The sequence below is a fragment of the Bos indicus x Bos taurus genome, chromosome 28 (genome assembly GCF_003369695.1).
Source record: "Bos indicus x Bos taurus breed Angus x Brahman F1 hybrid chromosome 28, Bos_hybrid_MaternalHap_v2.0, whole genome shotgun sequence".
NCBI classification, from domain to species: Eukaryota; Metazoa; Chordata; class Mammalia; order Artiodactyla; family Bovidae; genus Bos; species Bos indicus x Bos taurus.
Genome location: NC_040103.1, coordinates 11,227,298 through 11,240,889, shown reverse-complemented (window position 1 = coordinate 11,240,889; position 13,592 = coordinate 11,227,298). Strand labels below are relative to the sequence as shown.

The following is a 13,592-nucleotide window of genomic DNA, read 5'->3' as shown; positions in this document are numbered from 1 at the left end:
CTCAGGCTCCAGGTTGCTCTGCAGGGGTACTGTCCAAAATGGACCCTACATTTCATGCACTTCCCAGGTCTGAGATGCTCAGGTTTAGGTTCTCATGTACTCCGCAAGTGCACAGACTTGGTTGGGTGTACATTTTTTCCCCTTCCCAGGTCTGAGCAGCTCAGACGACCAGGTGCTTGGCAAGCACACCCTCCCAGGTGGGACGTGTGTCTTAATCACTTCTATGGTCCCAGCCACTTGGTTTCCCGGGTGCACCACAAGAGCACTGTCCGAGGTCTGCAGTGTGTCTCCTCTGGGGAGCTGATCTCAGGCTTAGACCCTCCTGGCAGTTGTCAACAATTCAGGATCCCAGGAAGACGTGGTCAGCAACTGGGAGCCTGCTCACAGTTTGGTTGAGAATGCCAGTCTCTGGGGATGAGATTGCCCCTTGTCTTCCAGCTCTGGCTGTTGCATGCCTGCCTCTCTGCCTACGGTGCTGGGGGAGGGGCCTGTTTGCAGCTGACTAGCCCTCCTTCCATATTCGCTCAATCCTTTGTTCTGTGAGTGGGCCAAGCTGTGTATTAGGTTAGAGTCTTTGATGGGAAAGTTCTCTCTCTCTTTTTTTTTTTCCCCTCTCTCTGGCTATCCACTGTTTGGACTGCTACTTCACGTTAGCTCCCTCAGATTGTCCTCAGGGCATCCAGGCCCAGTCCTTACCCTTAGCACACAACCCTCACCTCCCTGTTCAGCCCCTGCTTGCTGGTAGTGGAAGAGAGCATCTGGGATACTTCTCTGCTGGGAGTTGCAGTTAGGCAACTCCTTTTTTTTTTTTTTTTTCCCTCCCAGTTATGTTTCCCTCTGAGATTCCAAAACTCCCCAAAGACCCGCTGGTGAGAGGGCTTCCTGCTGTTTGAAAACTTCTCATTCACAACTCCCTCCCCAGAATGTCTCTCTCTTTGTCTTTTATATTTTGTCCTACCTCCTTTCGAAGAGAATGGGCTGCCTTTCTGGATGTCTGGTGTCTTCTGCCAGCATTCAGAAGTTGTTTTGTGGAATTTTCTCAGCATTCAAATGATCTTCTGATGAATTTGAGAGGGAGAAAGTGGTCTCCCTGTCCTATTCCTCTGCCATCTTGGGGCTGCCCCCCTCTCCCATCCTCCCACCCCCAAATTGTTAAAAGGAAACTCCTGAGATGGAAATCTCTGGTAAAACAATCATAAAATTATCCAGCCATTTCCACAAGTTTGGGATTCTTTTTCCAGAAGAAATGATTTCAAATTACTTTGAGGGCAGAGGTTTTCAAAAGTTAGTAGATATCAGAGAAATGCAGAAGGCTTGTTAATGCACAGATTGCTGGGCAGTGCCTCTGTAAGTTTTTTTTTTCCAGTGAGCAGAACTTTAAACATTAGAGGTTAATTTCTCCCTCACATTTCAATATATGGATTCTTATCCAACTTTTATCTAAAAGCACTTACTTTTTATTATTTCAAATCAGAGTAAATCATTAATATACAGGAAAAGAAAACCTTTCAGATTCAATCTAAATCCTAGCACACTATGTTGTAATAACAACTAGACTTTTATTTTTGACCAGTAGTGATATAATTAACTGGATTTTGCAGTGGGCCAATTAGGGTAGGCATTGGTCAAATTGGATAGAAAAGAAATTACTGGTCAAATTGGATAGAAAATAATTTATTGATTAAATTAGTCCCTCACCAGCACATCTACATATCCAAAACTTTATTATGTTAACTTGTAATTAATGCAATGTTACTATGACATATTTTACATCTTGTTGTCCTACTTTGGATTATGTTGCATTTTACTCTGAGAGTATATCTCAGGTTGGATCAGCCACATTTCAATGCTCAGTAGGGACAGTGGCTAACAGCTCTGTATTGGGCAGTGCAGGTTTATAGGATATTTTCAGGTGCCACTTGTCATTAGTGTTCTTTTTTTTTAAGCAAGGATTTGTGGTTTTATTAAATGTCTGTACTTTAGAAAGTGATGGAGAGTACATTAATAACAGATTAAAGGTGAATGATGTACATTATACTGCACACAGCATTAAAAAACTTAAAAAATTAGAACATATTACTCTGGTATAAAAATACACCATAAATTAAAAAGTCACAAAATGAGTGAAATTCCATGAGTGAAAACAGACAATGACTTGTCTGTTTCACTGTTCTTTCGTGAAAGGAAGAAAATAGCCAAAATTCATAGACTAGGTGGCAAATATGAACATTTCACTAAAGATGTAGAGATAGTAAATACACATCTGAAAAAACTGATAATTAATCCTTAGGTAAATGCTAATAAAACAACAGTGAGATAGCATGACAAACTTATCAAAAGGTTTAAAGTTAACAATAATGGATCAGAAGAAAAATAATAATTAAAAAATAAAGATAAGCATATTCCTAATAAAAACACTAATAACCTGGAAGGTTATCCTCTACCCTATGTATGTAGAAAGATATATATATATATATATATATATATATATATATATATATGTATGTATACAATATATTAAAGTGACAGCTTCCTTAAAAAAAAGATTGACCAAGTGAAGTATTCACTAGGATACAGGAGGAAATGGACCTCTCAAACACTGCTGGGAAGAATGGAAAAAAATAAAATCCCAGGCAGTCCAGTGCCTGGACCTAGGTGTTCAGTGCTCAGGGCCCAGGTTCAATCCCTACTTGGGAAATTAAGATTCCCCCAAGCCATGAAGTGTGGCAAAAAAAAAAAAAAAAAGGAAAAAAAGGAATAATTATTTCAGATCATAATTTGCTAATTTGTTAAAGTTAACACTCACCTATCTTATGACTCACACCTTGCACTCTGAGTTATTGAAGAAAAGATAAATGAAACATATATCCACATAAAGAATTATACACAAATGTTTTACCAGATTTTTTTTTTTTTTTCAATAGTGAAAGATTAGGAAAACAGCAAATGTCCATAAGCAAATGAATGGGTAATAGTGGTATATCCTAAAACAGGAATATTTCTTAGAAAAAAAAGTATGAGCTGCGCATACATTATTGATGACTCTTCAAGTATTTATCCAACATAAATAAAAGCAGGAGAAAGAGTGAATACTTTGATTTCCATCATTTGAATTCTAGAAAATGAAAAGTTATCTATTATAATGGAAAATAAACCAGTGGTTACATGGAGGGCTGTGGAGGACAAGAAGAGAGAGTATAAAAGGTCATGAAATTAATATACAGTAACATAGTCATTGGAATCTTCCCTGGTGGCTCAGACGGTAAAGCGTCTGCCTGCAATGCAGGAGACCCAGGTTCGATTCCTGGGTTGGGAAGATCCCCTACAGAAGGAAATGGCAATCCACTCCAGCACTTTTGCCTGGAAAATCCCATGGATGGAGGATCCTTATAGGCTACAGTCCATGGGGTAGCAAAAAGTCGGACACGACTGAGCGACTTCACGTTCACTTCACTAACATAGTCATTACCATCACTGTGATCATGCTTTTACTTCCATACATGTTTCAGAACTTATCAGATAGCTTTTGAAATGATTCATGATTAAAAAAAAACCAACAACAACAAAAAAAAAACTCTATGTCCAACTTTCTGGAAAGTAAGTTTGGTAATCCTACATTCATTCCACTTTCTCAGGCCCTTTGTAGATCGGTTTTACCTCAAAGACAGTAAATAGAGTGAGCATTGAAGGACCTTCCACCTGAGCCAACAGGAATGTGACCTGGGTCACAGATACATTTGTGGACTGGATTCTCCTTTTTTCTATCTTTATTCTTTTTTACCTGCCTTGCTCTTGGTAGAACCTGGGGGAAATTTTCCCCTCAGCACTGCTGACATCCCCTGTGAACAAGAGAAAATATTTATGCTGCTCCCAGAAGCAGTTATATTGTCGCACCTGACCCCTCCTCAGGGTGATCTAAGTCTCCTGAAACTCATCATAACATCCAGGCCTGAAGTGAGGACAAGAAAGCTCTGCAGTCTTTCACAGAAGGCAATGGGCAGAAATGCATATTTGGCAAAAACTAGTAAGTTAATTTCTGCCTCTGTATTGATTCTTATGAGGCACAGAAAGTTTGATACCCACATGAAATTTGTACACCTCTTCATGCTTATAGAGCCCAATTCTGTTTATAAAACACACTACATCATAAATGGAATGTCCAAGATTAAGGAGGTCTTAAACAGTAAAGTCTTGGTTATGGTACACACCAAAGCAATGGTCAGGCAGATATGCCAGCAATCCCTGTAAATTCTTAATTGGTGACTCGGAGACTAGAAAAAGTCATCACAAGTATCTTCATACCAACATGTCCCTGAAAATGGTGGTCCTTCTCTGCATGCTGCCAGATGAACTCCTGACGTTCTCTGGGCCAATACTGCATCATGCCCATGCACAAGCTGTTCTGAAAGGAAAGGAAGACATCCCAAGGATTCAGGCTAATCCTAATTTCCTCCAACAAATGAGAGAACAGAGTGTACCTCCCTGAGCTTTCTAGGGTAGTGACTAATGCATACTTTGGAGACCTGCCAGGTTAGAGATGAAATGGATATGGTGACAGAAACTGGAAGTGATGTTAATCTATCAAGAGCAGATTAGTGTGAAACACAGTTACACTTATTTCATGTAATTATGAAGAATCTCTTTACTCTTAGTGTTTGGATTTATGAGGCAATTAATGTCTCAAATTTTGGTCCAGTGGCATTACACTGAACAAGGAAACTATACATTCCTTATAAGTCTAAGGCCTTTTGCCAGTGTGAATTCTCTGGTGCTGAGAGAGGTTAGATTTTTGGCTAAAAGACTTCCCACATTTGAGTCAGTCATATGGCTTTTCTCCTGTGTGAACTCTCTGATGATAATGAAGGGTGGAACGAGAGGTAAAAGACTTCCCACATTCACTGCATTCATAAGGCCTTCCTCCTGTGTGAACTCTCTGATGAATAATGAGGTGAATTCTTTGGGTAAAGGATTTCCCACAGTCACTACATTCACGAGGCCTTTCTCCTGTATCAACTCTCCAATGTCAAATGAATATTGAGCTATTGGTAAAAGACTTCTCACAGTCACCGCACTTATAAGTTCATTCTCCATTGTGAACCCTCTGATAATAGCCAAGGGCATAGACAAAAGTACAAGAGTTCTCACATTCACTGCACTCATAAGGCCTTTCTCCAGTGTGAACTCTCTGGTGTTTAAAGAGGTATGAAAATCTGGCTAAAGGATCTCCCACAATCAGTACATTCATAATGCTTTTCTCCAGTGTGAACTCTCTGGTGTTATTCAGTTGGGAACTATCCCTAAAAGATTTCCCACATTCACTTCAGTCAAAAGTCCTTTCTACTCTGTGAACGCTCTGATGACAATGGAGGGCAGAGTTAGAGGTAAAACATTTGCTGCACTCATAAGGCCTTTCTCCTGTGTGAACTCTACAGTGTCAAAGGAGTATTGGTCCATTGGTAAAGGATTTCCCACAGTCACTGCACTCATAAGATTTTTCTCTTGTATGAACTCTTTGAAGATAACAGAAGGCAGAACCAGAGGTAAAAGATTTCCCACATTCACTACATTCAAAAGCCCTTTCTCCAGTGTGAACTCTCTGATGTTGAGATAGGAAAGATTTATGGCTAAAGGATTTCCCACATTCACTGCACTCATAAGGCCTTTCTCCTGTGTGAATTCTTCGGCGTATAATGAGGTGATTTATTTGGGTAAAAGACTTCCCACAATCAGTACACTCATATGGCCTTTCTCCAGCGTAAATTCTCTGTTGATAATGCAAGCCAGAGCTAGAGGTAAAGACTTCCCACATCCCCGACATTTATGAGTCTTCTCTCCAGTGTGAACTCTCTGATAACAATGGAGGGCAAAGCTAGAAGTAAAAAAATTCCCACATTCACTGCACTCATAAGGCTTTTCTCCTGTATGAACCCTCCAGTATTCAATTACATCAGATTTTCATTTAAAGAAATTTCTACATTCAGGGCATTCATAACTCATTTCTCCAGTGTGAACTGTCTGTTGCTGAATAAATATGGAGCTATGGCCAGAAGATTGTGCACAATGATAGCACCATGGCAATTTTCTCCAGTGTTACTCCTCTGAGGATAAATGAGAGCAAATTCTTGGCTAAAGGATTTCCCACATTTGCTGCACTTGTACTGCCTTGCCCTAGTATGAATTTTTTGATGTTGAATGAGGGCTGAACTTCCTCTAAAAGATTTGCACAGTCACCACACTCAAAGCCTGTCACCAGTGTAGACTTTCTGGTGCACAACAAATGAGGATCTATACTTGATTTTCCCCCCACATTTACTGCACACAAAACTCCTTTTCAGTGTAGGCACTCTGGTCCTGAACAAGTGTGTGTTTGGGGCTGAAGACTTTATTGCATTCTCCCCTGGTACAATGACTTTTTTTGCTTTGTAAAGTTTCCATGCAGTAGGTAACTGTATTTGGCTTCTCCCCAATGTGACTGACCTGTTGCTTCAGATACTCTGAGGTGGCTCAGAAGTCATCCCCAACTTCCTTGCTGGTTAAAGGTTTCTCTGACACATGGAAATTGGAGCTATGCATAAATGAAGGCCTGTCCACACTGATTATGAATAGTTTCTCTTGCATGTGCTGCTCCTGGTGCTGTTGAGGGTCTGCACTGAAATAAAATACTTTTGCACATTCCCTACACTTCAGTTGTTTCTTGCTGTGTTGTGTACCCTGCTGCTCAGGCTTGAGAGACAATGTAAAGCCACAAACTTGACAGACCACAAACTTCACATGGGTGAGTCTTCTGAGAAGATCAAGGCTTCTTGGAAGTCCTGGCCTGTGACACTGCCACAGAAACACTTTGTTCAAAGGAAGCCTCAATTTCTCCTCTCCACTGAAGAAACACAGTGAGGATATAAGTTCTCCAGCATCACATCGCGGTACAGGCATCTCTGAGCCACGTCAAGAATCTTCCATTCCTTCCAGATGAAGGACAGGGCAATGTTCTCAAAGGTCACACCACCCTAAGGCGGGTCCCTCCGCGCTGCTGCTGCCATCGGACTTTGGCCGGAGGAGGGCTGGAAGCGGCCTGAGGACTCAAGCACTGCAAGGCCTCTCCCAGGCCTAACACGGGTCACCCTGGGCGATGTTACCGAGTCTCAGATCTGCCTCCGCGCAGCGGAAACAGGCTTTCCTCTCAGACCTTCTTGATGTGGTCACCTCGATCCTGACACAATGGTCTGGAGCTGGAAAGGACCCAAAGGGCACGAAAAAATCACTGCCACAAAGAGGATGCCAGGAGTCCCTTCTGTCATTAGTATTCTTAACAGCCCCTGAAGGAGCACTAAACATCAAGTTGGTGAAATGCAGTTCATTCTTCTTTTTTTGTTTTTTTCTGAGTATAATTTCTTTACATTGTTGTATTAGTTTCTGCTGTACAATGAAGTGTATCAGCTATGAAAGTGAAAGTGTTATTCACTCAGTTGTGTCCAACTCTTTGCTACCCCATGGACTGTAGCCCATCAGGCTCCTCTGTCCATGGAATTATCCAGGCAAGAATACTAGAGTGGGTAGTCTTTCCCTTCTACAGAGGATCTTCCCAACCCAAGGGCTGATCCCAGGTCTCCTTCATTTCATGCAGATTCTTTATTTTCTGAGCCACGAGGGAAGCCCAAATCAGCTGTAAGTATGTATACATACATACATACACCTCCCTCTCAGACCTCCCTCCCTCCCCCTCCATCTCAGCCCTCTAGGTCATCACAGAGCACTGAGCTGAACTCCCTGTGCTATACAGTAAGTTCCCACTAGCTATCTATTTTACACATAGTAGTGCATTTATGTCAATCCTAATCTCCCAGTTCATCACACCCTCCTGTTCTTGTGTCACATGTCTGTTCTGTAAGTCTGTGTCCTACCTATCCTACAAATATGTTCATCTGTATCATTTTTTCTAGATTCCACATATATAGTTCATTCTTAAGTAAAATATTGATGGAACAAAAAAAATGTCAACTGTTCCTCCTATTTTTCAATACTGTTTCAAACTTATGCTGCCTTTTACTTGTGGTGTTTTTATTAACTATTCTCCACATCCCTGGGTGGCACACAGAAACGTAAGTCTGACAGAGACAGATCCTTGCCCTTGGTATTATGAATGACCAGTTAAAATCCAATTATTTAAGTATCTTTACTAGCCTATGAGAGGGCTTTGCTGGTGGCTTGGACAGCAAAGAATCCACCTGCAAAGGAGTTCTGGGTTCGAACCCTGGGTTGTGAAGATCTCCTGGAGAAGGGAATGGCTACCTACTCCAGTATTCTTGCCTGGAGAATCCCATGGACAAAGGACTCTGGTGAGCTACTGTACATGGGATTGTAAAGAGTCAGACACAACTGAGCAACTAACACTTCTCAGTTTCACTAGCCCATGAAGTCTTCCCTAATGAAACCTAGCTTGTAAGTATACATATAGGAAGTACTGGTTACAATCTACTGATATTAGTCATTTCTCCCAATAAGGGATGTGGGTACCTAGGTACACCCTCAGTTATGTATTATGAATGTTTTGTGAAAGTGGCTCTTCTCTAAACCCCTCTAGTCGCTCATCCTGTGACACTCTTTTCTCATGAACTTTCATCTTACTGGGCATTATTTGCTAATCGTCTATCAAGTCAAATATATTCCAGGAATGACACTGCAGCATAAATTGAGGTGTAAGTGGGCAATCTTATAACTACTGTCTTTGATTATGAGAGAGTCATTTCCTAGGCAGGTTGATAAGAAGGCTAGGGGACCCCAAGGAGAGAGGGGTCTGGAGTTCTCAAGGAGGAAGGAAGAACAAACTTTTTTTTTCCTTCTACATTCTTTAGGATTATATAGCAATAATGTATCCTGCTTGAGGACAGTCTCTGGAAAAAATCTTCTGGCTAATCCTGTTATCTTAAAATGTAAATTATGGGAGTAGGTCTAGTGAGGTCTTTACAACCTCCAGATACTCTTTTGATTCACTGTAATAACTAATTAGAGAGTATATAACTCCATTGCTAACACTGGAAAGGGGGTACTCTTTCTGCCCCCTTCTGATGCCTATGTCAGAAGCTTTCTCTATCTCTTTTATACTTTAATAAAACTTTATTACATAAAAGCTCTGAGTGATTAAGCCTCGTCTCTGGCCCCGGATTGAATTCTTCTCCTCCGGAGGCCAAGAATCCTGGCGTCTTTTTGTGGTTCTGTGAAAACTTTTCATCCTGGGGGCTCATCCGGGATTCTTCAGGACAAGGTAAGGATGCTTGGAGCTCTAGTTCTTTGTTCTCCTAGCGAACATGTTTTCTGTTGTACTTTACTAACTCTACAGTGTGCTGAGCGTGAATGAATGAAATGCCCTGCGTGAAGCAAGTGAGGAACCCTGCTCTGTGGTTCTGCGGTGACCTCATATGGCTTATGGCTGAAACCTGTCGGGGGTTTATACCGACTTGCCAATGCCAAAAGGCACCCAGTGTCTCCTTTGGGGACCAACCAGAAATGGGCAAAGCATGTGGACCAAACTCTCCTTTCTCAGTCAAACTTTTCAGTCTCTCTGACCACTTTGTAATTCCTTGGAAATAAGAAGTACTAACCTAATCTATCAGATCATACACTTTCAAGGGACTTGTGATCTATGCTGTTACTGTGTACTATTACCTAGATCCCAAGCTTGGATTGGTAGTCAGGAGGCGCCTAGCCTCGCTAGGCATGGTAAGTTTGGAAGCTAGATGGAGCTCTAGCTCCAAGAGCATCTCTGAGGTTAAAGGTTACTCAGATTGGAACTACAAGGGATTTGTTTTTCCTTTGGTAATGCTGGCTTTTAGTGGACCAGAGGAGGCTCTTATACTGGTGTGGTGATGCTTGGAAGGAACATCTCAGTTTTATGTTCGTATTGGTCTTGTTGTGGTCAGGAATATACTCAGGGTTGTGCACAGGCACTCAGGTGATTAATGTTTCCCCCATCGGTTAAACCTTGGAGGCATTCTGGAAAGTTACTCTGATTGCAACCCAGGTGGCATCAGAGGCAAGCAAGATTTTAATGGTGAGGAGCTGGACGTCAGTCAGGGATGCCATCAGGTCTACCCCTGGTGCATCTCCACCCCATCTCGGTGATAGAACCTGGAGGGACGAGTAGGTCACCTGCATTGGTAAGGGACAGACTAAGTCCAACCAGGAAAGAAAAGCTTTGGTGTAAAGTCTGTCTACACCCCCATCTAGAATAGGGAGGGACGCCTCTAGTAGAAAGAGGGTGCTGGTCCATTTTTTTCTCTCTTACAGATGGGAGCTAACAATTCCAGCCTCATTCCTTTGAACTGTATCCTGAAAAACGCATAGATTTGATCCCCAGGGCTTAAAGAAGACACACCTGGTCTTCCTATGTGATACTGCATGGCCGTGGTACCCACTGGAGGATGGCGAACAGTGGCCAGTTGGAGGGTCTCTTAAGTATAATACTGTTATACAATTACACCGGTTCTGTAGAAAATAAGGAAAATGTGTAGAAGTAGCATATGTGTTGCCCTTTTTCTCTCTGAGAAATATGCCAGACTTATGTCCTAAGGGTATAGATTTGGGTGTGACTCCTTCAGCTCCCTCCTGTCCTCCTACTTTGCTAGATGAGAAGGAGGACAGGAGACAAAGAGAAAAAGGAAAGCAGGTTTCTCCAATCTATCCCTGGGATCATATGCACAGAGCAGCCAGAAAGACTGAGAAACAGCCACACAAGCTGTTGCCTCTTCATGAAGCACCCACCGGGAGAAATAATCAGTCTATGAGAGTTAATAAGCCTTTTTCTTATCAAGAAATACAAAAAATCAAGGAAGATCTGGGAGACTATTTAGAGGACCCAGAAAAATATATTAGAGCTTTTAAAGGTGTTACTCTGCTTTATGACCTTACTTGGAAGGATGTGATGTATATCTTGGGACAAATGCTGACTCAAAAAGTCGAGTTTTGGGGAAAGCGATTGCTTATGGAGATGAATGGTTTGGTAATTAATCAGTAGGGAAGAGGGAGGACGAGATAACTGCCCTCCCCAATGGGAATCAGGCGGTCCCAAGTACAGAACCAGACTGGGACTACAACACAGCTAAAGGAAGATGAGATCAGAGTCATTTTGTCAGGTGTATTCTTAAAGGACTCAGGCAGGCGCATGCTAAGCCTTTAAACTATGGCAAATTGGCAAACATAGAACAGGAGGAGAAGGAAGCTCCTGGTAAATTCCTAGATAGACAGAGAAGCCCTTCGCAGATTCACTGAAATTGATCTGGAAAGTGAAGAGGGAAAAGTGATCTTAAAAGATAGATTTCTCACTCAGTCAGCTCCAGATATCTGCTGCAAGTTATTAAAATGGGCATATGGACCAAATCAGTCTTTAGATAATCTGTTACAACTGGCTCAGACAGTTTATTATGGTAGGGAATATGAGGAAAGGAAAGAAAGGCAGAAAAAGACAAAGGAACAGGCGGAAGCCTTCACAATGGCTATGAGAACCGTTCTTAAACAGCCTGAGAAAAATGCCCAGGGGACCCAGGTGAAAAGGGATGGGCTTGCTATTACTGTGGAAAGGAGGGGCACATCAAGTGAGATTACCCTCAGACATCCAAGCTGCCCCCAGCTCCATGTCGGGTCTGCAAAGGACCACACTGTAAGAGAGACTGCCCCCAGAGGCATAGGTTTCAGTGGTCGGACTCTCAAGACAAACAGAACTGAAGGTGCCCAGGGGTCCCCACACAAGCTCCTGTCCTAATTACACCTGAGGAACCCCGGGTATTAATAACTGTGGGGGGCCAATCCATCGATTTCCTTTTAGACACTGGGCAACTTACTCTTTGCTTACTGAAGCCCCTGGCCCACTTTCTTCCCAATCTGCTTCCGTAATAGGACTGTCTGAACGAGCCAAAAGGTATTGTTTCTGTAAGTTGTGACTGGGACTCTGTGCTATTTTCATACGAGTTTCTGATTGTGTCAGAGTCTCCCTCACCCCTTTTGGAGAGGGATATACTGAGCAAAGTCCATGCCTCAGTTTTCATAAATATGGAGCCTTCCCTTTATCTCCCTTTAATTGAACAAAATGTAAATCCTAGAGTATGAACTGATGGAAAATCTGTGGGTCGAGCGAAAAATGCTATTCCTATAGTTGTCAAGCTCAAAGACCTGCACTTATTTCCACATAAGAAGCAGTATCCACTGAAACCTGAGATTAAGGAAGGGTTAAAACCCATCATCGAAAATTTAAAGGAACAGGGACTATTAATTCCCTGTAACAGTCCATGCAACACTCCTATTTCGGGTATAAGGAAATCAAATGGTAAATGGAGACTAGTTCAAGTTTTATGAATAATAAATGAGGCCGTAGTTCCTTTACACCCCGTGGTGCCTAATCGTTACATGCTATTGTCTGAAATTCCTGAACAAGCCAAATATTTCTCTGTAATTGATTTAAAAGATGCCTTTTATTCAGTGCCTTTGGCGGAGGAAAGTAAATTTCTATTTGCCTTTGAGGACCCGACACAACCAGCTTCTCAGTTAACCTGGACATTTTGCCCCAGCGATTTCGTGACAGTCCTCACTTATTTGGACAAAGTTTGTCATGGGATCTACAAAACTTTAATAGCTCCAAAGCAGTGGTGTTACAGTATGTAGATGATATTTTGCTCTGTGCTGAGACAGAGGAAGCTTGTTCAAGAGCCTCAGAAGACTTCTTAAACTTTCTGGCAGGCTGCGGTTACAAGGCATCAAGAGAAAAGGCTCAGCTTTGTCAACAATCTGTTAGATATCTGGGCCTAATCATATCAGAAGGGACTAGGGCCATAGGCCCTAGAGAATTAAACCTAAACTAAATCATCTCCTACCTATGACTTTAAGACAATTGAGAGGACTTTTGGGAATCATAGGCTACTGTCGTATTTGGATTCCGGGTTACAGGGAAATTGCCTGGCCTCATTATAAACTTATAGCTGAAACTCAGCAGGCCCAAACCAAAAAACTGGTTTGGTCTCCAGATACTCAAAAGACTTTTAAGGTTCTTCATACTGCTCTCCTGCAAGCTCCAGCTCTAAGCTTGCCCACAGGGTCAGAATTTAATTTGTTTGTCACTGAAAGAAAAGGTGTGGCCTTGGGAGTTTTGACACAACCCTGAGGGCCTCACCAGCAACGTATTGCTTATCTAAGCAGAGAATTAGATGTAATTTCACATGGGTGGCCCCACTGCCTAAGAGTAATTGGGGCAGCAGCTTTATTAACACCTGAAGCTTTAAAAATAATTAATGGATGAAACCTTATTGTACTGACTTCTCATGCTGTGAGTGGAATCTTAAATTCTAAGGTTAATATTTGGATGACAGACAATAGGCTTCTTAAATATCAGTCATTGTTGTTAGAAAGACCAGTAACTAAGCTTAAAGTTTGTGGAAATTTAAATCCTGCCACTTTCCTTCCTGAGAAGGAAAATGAAAAACCTGATCATGATTGTTCCCACTTCCTAACTTTAAACTATGCAGCTTGGGAAGGTCTAATGGATACCCCATTAGACAATCCTGACATGGAAATATTTACCGATGGCAGTTCTTTTGTTCAGGATGGAAAGC

General features: G+C 41.9%; 1 non-coding gene and 1 pseudogene across 1 annotated transcript; one reads left to right on the top strand and one right to left on the bottom strand.

Moving 5' to 3' along the window:
* Positions 1-3,244: 3,244 nt before the first annotated feature.
* On the top strand, positions 3,245-3,316 carry TRNAC-GCA. Its single transcript has one exon. It is a non-coding gene; the product is annotated as a tRNA-Cys (tRNA).
* A 2,004-nt stretch (positions 3,317-5,320) lies between these two features.
* On the bottom strand, positions 5,321-11,626 carry LOC113885215 (annotated as a pseudogene).
* Between the last annotated feature and the right edge of the window lie 1,966 nt (positions 11,627-13,592).